The sequence below is a fragment of the Manihot esculenta genome, chromosome 3 (assembly GCF_001659605.2).
Source record: "Manihot esculenta cultivar AM560-2 chromosome 3, M.esculenta_v8, whole genome shotgun sequence".
NCBI classification, from domain to species: domain Eukaryota; kingdom Viridiplantae; phylum Streptophyta; class Magnoliopsida; order Malpighiales; family Euphorbiaceae; genus Manihot; species Manihot esculenta.
Genome location: NC_035163.2, coordinates 11432010 through 11439197, shown reverse-complemented (window position 1 = coordinate 11439197; position 7188 = coordinate 11432010).

The following is a 7188-nucleotide window of genomic DNA, read 5'->3' as shown; positions in this document are numbered from 1 at the left end:
CTTGGAATTGTTACCATACGTGGGTCAGGCGTATGAGACGGATCAGAAGAAGGCAAAGAGATATGCCACGAGGCTTCATCCCAGGTATTTCTCCTTGATTCTCCACGCGGAGAAGGAGAGTTTCCACTCCATTGTGGATGCTGCTAGAAAGATGGAGGCCAGTGCCATAAGTCAGGGAGTAGTCAAGCAATCAAAGGCACAGTCTTCTGGTGCTAAACCAGGTTCCTTCTCACAGAGTACGGCAAGTGCGAGCAAAAAGAGATGGGATAAATTCAGAGGAAAGAGAGGCAAGTACTGGAACAGAATTAAGTCGAGTCTGGGAATGAGTAGCGGCTCCAGCTCTGGCGCAAATATTCCAGTTTGCAATCAGTGTGGGAGACAGCACAGAGGAGCTTGTATGTTGGGATCTACAGCCTGCTATAGATGTGGGCAGGAGGGACATTATGCACGTGAATGTCCTCAGGCGACTTTGGTTGCACCATCCCAGCAGATGACTTCAGGCAGTGTCGTACAGTCAGCAGCTTCAGCCCGACCACCAAGCAGTGGCAGAGGTAGAGGGAGAGGGGCAGCCTCTTCTTCAGGGATGGGTTCCTGAAGTGCAGGTCCGTCAGCTCCAGCACGGATTTTCACCATGACACAACAGGAGGCAGACACTTCGAACACAGTGGTGTCAGGTAATCTCATCATAGGGTGTTCAGAGGTGTATGCTTTGATGGACCCCGGTGCTTCTCACTCTTTCATTTCTTCTAGAGCCGCAGAGAGATTGGGGTTGATCGTATCTGAGTTAGCGTGTCCTCTCTGGGTCAGTGGACCTAGATGTGACCCATCATTGGCAGAGTCAGTCTGTCAGTTCATTCCAGTGTTTATAGAGGATAGATGCCTTCCAGCTGACCTTGTGGTTCTAGAGTTGACAGATTTTGATGTCATTCTAGGGATGGATTGGTTATCTACCTATAGTGCTACCTTGCACTGCAGGGACAAGGTAGTGAGTCTCAGAGACCAGGATGGGTCAGAGTGTGTCTTCAGAGGAGACAGGAGAGGGACACCTAGGGGTTTGATCTCAGCCCTTCAGGCTCGTAGGATGTTGAGGAAGGGTTGTCAGGGGTTCCTAGCTTATGTGAGAGAGCTAGACAGTCGGGTTAGGGAACCATCCTCAGTACCAGTTGTTCGAGAATTCCCAGATGTGTTTCCTGAAGAGCTTCCAGGACTACCACATGAGAGGGAAATAGAGTTTGAGATCGAATTGATACCTGGTACCAAACCGATCTCTCTTCCTCCCTACAGGATGGCACCAGCTGAGCTGAGAGAATTGAAAGAGCAGTTGCAGGATTTGGTAGACAAGGGTTTCATCCGCCCAAGTACCTCACCTTGGGGTGCTCCAGTACTGTTTGTCAGGAAGAAGGATGGACCTCTTAGACTTTGTGTTGACTATCGGCAGTTGAACAAAGTCACTACCAAGAACAAGTATCCATTACCTAGGATCGATGATCTATTCGACCAGCTGGCAGGAGCAAGTTGTTTCTCTAAGATAGATCTGAGATCTGGATACCACCAGTGAAAGATCAGGGAAGAAGATGTATCCAAGACCGCTTTCCGAACCAGATATGGGCATTATGAGTTCCTGGTAATGCCGTTCGGGTTAACTAACGCCCCTGCAGCCTTCATGGATCTCATGAACAGGGTGTTCAGGGAGTACCTGGATCGTTTTGTGATCGCCTTTATAGATGATATCTTGGTGTACTCCAGAAATGCAGAAGAACATGCCCAGCATCTGAGAATAGTTCTCCAGACTTTGAGAGAGCATGGCTTGTATGCCAAGTTCTCCAAGTGCGAGTTCTGGCTAAGGAGCATTTCCTTTTTGGGTCATGTAGTATCAGAAGAAGGTATAGCAGTAGATCCCAAAAAGGTAGAGGCGGTAGCCAACTGGCCTACACCCACGACAGTGACAGAGATCAAGAGTTTTCTGGGTTTAGCAGGCTACTATCGGAGGTTCGTGCAGGACTTTTCGAAGATAGCTGCTCCTATGACCAGACTGACCAGGAAGAATCAGAAGTTCGTATGGTTAGAGGATTGTGATGAGAGTTTTGAAGAGTTGAAGAGACGGTTGACTTCAGCACCGGTGTTAGCTCTGCCACTCAGTGATGAAGATTTCACAGTGTTCTGTGATGCATCCCGAGTGGGATTAGGTTGTGTGTTGATGCAGAATGACAGAGTGATAGCTTATGCTTCTAGACAGCTAAAGAGGCACGAGCTGAACTACTCGACACACGATCTGGAGATGGCAGCTGTTATCTTTGCACTTAAGATGTGGAGACATTACCTCTATGGGGTAAAGTGTGAGATCTATACGGATCATAAGAGCCTGCAGCACATCTTGAGTCAGAGAGAGTTAAACTTGAGGCAGAGACGGTGGGTAGAATTGCTCAGAGATTACGATTGCAAGATCCAGTATCATCCGGGTAAGGCTAATGTTGTAGCTGATGCCTTAAGCCGGAAGTCACTTGGCAGTTTATCCCACATTGCAGTAGAGAGAAGACCAGTGGTGAAGGACTTTTACAGACTCATGGATGAAGGGCTACAGTTGCAGTTATCTGGTACAGGTGCTTTGATTGCACAGATGAGAGTTACACCAGTGTTTCTAGAGCAAGTGGCTCTGAAACAACACGAAGACCCTGAGTTAGTGAAGATTGCCAGGACTGTTCAGTCGGGCAATAGTGCAGAGTTCAGATTTGACAGTGAGGGGATTCTTCGGCACGGTAAGAGATTATGTGTACCAGATGATAGCAGTTTGAAGGAAGACATTATGAGGGAAGCTCATAGTGCGAGGTATAGCGTTCACCCTGGAGCCACCAAGATGTATCAAGACCTGAGAAGGGTGTATTGGTGGCCAGCGATGAAGAGGGAAGTGGCACAGTTCGTGTCAGCCTGCGAAACATGTCAAAGGGTGAAGCTAGAACACCAGAAGCCGGCTGGAATGCTGAACCCACTGCCGATTCCAAAATGGAAATGGGAGAACATCGCTATGGATTTTGTAGTGGGGTTACCGGCGACGTCCAACAGGCTAGACTCCATATGGGTGATTGTGGACAGATTGACGAAATCTGCTCACTTCATTCCAGTCAGGAGCAACTATTCTGTGGACAAGTTGGCGCAGGTCTATGTAGACGAGATAGTCAAGCTGCATGGAGTTCCAGTGTCGATTGGATCAGATAGAGGACCTCAGTTCACCTCCAGATTTTGGCGGAGTCTGCAAGCTGCTATGGGCACAAGATTGGATTTCAGTACTGCTTTCCATCCACAGACAGACGGTCAGTCAGAAAGGACCATCCAGACCATAGAAGATATGTTGAGAATGTGTGTGTTAGACTTTGGCGGTTCTTGGAGGCAGCATCTACCTCTGGTGGAGTTTGCCTACAACAACAGCCATCATGCTAGCATAGGGATGGCCCCTTATGAAGCTCTGTATGGAAGGAAGTGCAGAACACCTGTTTGCTGGGAAGAGGTTGGAGAGAAGGCTCTTGCAGGGCCAGAGTTAGTGGAGATTACCAGCAAGGTAGTGCCTGTGATCAGAGAGAGGATCAGAACAGCTGTAAGCAGGCAGAAAAGCTATGCAGACATCCGTAGGAAGCAGATAGAGTTCCAGGAGGGGGATATGGTATTGCTAAAGGTGTCTCCAATGAAGGGAGTGGTTCGCTTTGGAAAGAAGCGTAAATTAGCTCCACGGTACATAGGTCCCTTTGAGATCTTGCAGAAGATCGGGCCTGTATCGTATAAGCTGGATTTACCTGCATCGATGGACAGAATTCACCCGGTATTACATGTGTCTATGTTGCGGAAATTTGTGTCAGATCCAGAGAAGGTTCTCAGTGAACCTGATGTAGAGATCCTTGGAGATCTCACATATGTCGAACAGCCAGTGCGGGTCATTGACACTCAGATTCGAAAGCTGAGAAACAAGGAGATACCAATGGTGAAAGTCCTGTGGAACCACCACAACCTAGAAGAGTGCACTTGCGAGACAAGGGAGTCCATGCTCCAGCAATACCCATATCTGTTTTGAGGTTAGTTAGCTAGTTTTCCCCTTTTCTATGTGTTTATGTGTTTAGTTGTTTGAGGAACATTCGGGGACGAATGTTCTTACGGGGGAAGAATGTAATACCCGGCTCGAGTCCGGCTCAGAATTCCTATAGTCTGGTGGAATCTCGGGTGTCGGAACCCTCAAGAAGGGTAATACATATATTTTTTTGATGTATTTTAATGTATTTTCAGGTTTTAAATCTAAAGGCAAATGAGGTGTTGAAAGAAAAGAGCCAAGGGAGAAAATGGCAAGTTCGGCCGCCGAACCTTGCATGGTTTCGGATTCACGTTTGGCCGCCGAAGGTGGTCTGGCCAGCCACCTATAAAAGGGCGCCAAGTCGGTGGAAGGATGATATTTTGCTTCCATCTTCAGCCAGAGGTGAGTCCAACACCCTCCCTAGTTGACTTTCATGGTCTTGCTCAAATCTTGTAAGGTTTTGAAGAGTTTTCATGTGTTTTTGAAGGTTTTGAGGGTTTTGAGCAAAAGAACCAAGTTTTGAAGTTTGGAAAGTTGGGAGGAGCTTTCTTCATATCTCCACGTTAGGATCCCTTGATCTCTTGTTTGGAAGAGGTAAGGCAAGATCCAGAACCTCTTTTACTGATTTTTGAAGGTTTTATGGGAGTTGTATGGATAGTATGCATGAATAGGGTTTTGTTGAGGTTTTGCATGATTTTGTGTTTCAGCATGTTTAAATATTGTTTGATATGTTTTTTGAGGGTATAAGGGAGTTTGAGGCCTTTTTATGCCTATTTTGTGGTTTGTGCTAGTTGGGAGTAGTTGATATGCATGTTGGGTAAGTTTGGGGGAAAAGTTTGCATAAAACAGAGCAGGGTTCTGCCCAGCGGGCAAAACCAGGTTCGGCCGCTGAACCCCTTGTAGAGGCAATTTCGGCTGCCAAAGCTTGCCCCCGAAAGCGAGGCTTTCGGTTTAGAAAGGGGCTTTCGGCCGTCGAAAGAGGGAGTTCGGCCGCCGAAAGTGTGTGAGTTTCGTCTCTGGACGAGACCTTCGGCCGCCGAAAGTGCCGCCGAACATGCATGAGTTTCGTCTCTAGAGAGGGGTTTCGGCCGCCGAACCAGCCGCCGAACGTGCCCTGTCCAGCTTTCTTTTGCATGTGTTATGTGATTGTTTGGGGAGCTTGTAGAGGGTTTTTGGGGAATGTCTTAGAGATGGTCTTGAGTTAGTTTGGTCCCTCATTTGAGTCCACCTGTGTAGGAACGGACCAGAGGAACCTCAGAAAGCAGTAGTGAGCACGGTTTCAGAACCTGCAGAGGTAGTACAGAGTCAGCCAGAGGTGAGTGGAACTTCTCTTTTCAGAACTAAACTGCTTTGAGCATATGTCATGCATCATAATGAGTCTAGTAGGATGCTTGCATTAGTTTCACGAATATGCTGCATTGCATATACGATGCGTATGAGGCTGTGGATAGACCAAGGCGACTCCAATAGCCAAGCTCTGTTATAAGACCTGGCCGAGCCAGGCAGCCATCTGTAGGTAAGACCTGACTAGAGCAGGCAGCAGAGATAGTAAGACCTGGCTGGGCCAGGCAGGCAGAGTTGATAAGACCTGGCTGGGCCAGGCAGCTTGAGGTTGTAAGACCTGGCTAGGCCAGGCATCCTTTTAGTATTGGGATTTTTGGTGGTCATGTCTATCCCTGAGATGATGTGCTATTATGCATTCCATGAGATCATGTTTTCAACCTATGGTTTATAGTTCTGCTCATTGGGCTTGTATAGCTCATCCCTCTCCCCTAACCCCAGTTGTGCAGGTTCAGAGTCCAGAGGGAGTCCAGCAGGGTGTGTAAGAAGCAAAGTTATGTAATAGCTAGTGTGGACATGGTCATGTAAAGAGATAATGTATAGTATGTAGCTTTGTGCTTGACTTATAAGAGTTGTAATCCCTTGTTGTTAGACACATGATCAGTTTATGTATGTTTCTTTTATTGTTAATGAATATGAGAAACCCAGGCTGCACATTATGAGTTGATAGACTAGAAAGAGTGCATGCACAGGTTAAGCCCTGGAGGAAAGCAAAGTTTTAATGGTTTGACAGAAAATGTATGATCATGTATGGGATTTCACAGGTACACAGACAGTATAGCAGGCTTACTACGGGTCCCGGCGACCTTAAGTCGATCTGGATCCTAGTGCCGGTAGCAGTTCGGTTTCCGGGCTGTTACAAGAGGGGTGAGCTACTAGAGCCCAGTGAGCAGAATAATAAAACATTTAAAACATATGATAATATGGAATGCATCACATCACAGCTAATCACATCAAGGATGAACTTGTCACCAATAGCCCTCTACATAGTCCAACTGTGCCAGAACGTAGAATGGGTTCTGGTCTTTCCCTTACATAACATAGCATAACATAACAGTCCAAATGTGCCAGAACGTAGAATGGGTCCTAGTCTTTCCCTTACATAGTGCCAGCGAACGTAGAATGGGTCCCACTGGTCTTACATTCCGTACCGTTCATATCACATCGTCACATCATAGATCAAGGGCTATGGATCATCCAACGTTCATCCACATCAATCAACGATAAAGTATGCAATGCAACATATTCGTGAATTCTAATGCAAACAACCTAGTACATCTCATGGCATTCATGATGCGTGATTCATGCTAAAATGTTCATTATTTGCTTTAAAATGTAATGAGTTATTCCACTTATCTTTGGATAGCTCTGACCAGACACTGGGGCAACTGACTCACTGCTGGGGTCCTCGGGTCCGAACCTACACAGGTGGACTCAAATGAGGGACCAAACATACATGAACATAACTCTAAACTACTCCCCAAAAACCCCCTATATCATCATGAAACAACCATAGAAAAACATGCAAAGGAAGGCTGGACAGGGCACTTTCAGCGGCAGGTTCGGCGGCCGAAAGTCCCTCCAGAGCCGAAAGTCAGGCAGGTTCAGCGGCACCTTCGGCGGCCGAAACTCCCAGACAGAGGCGAAACTCATGCATATTCGGCGGCACTTTCGGCGGCCGAAAGTGCCCTCCAGAGACGAAAGTCTCTTTTCGGGGGCAGGCTTCGGCAGCCGAAAGGCTGGCCTCCCAGGCAGGTTCGGCGGCCGAAAATCCTTCGACTGCCGAACCTGGT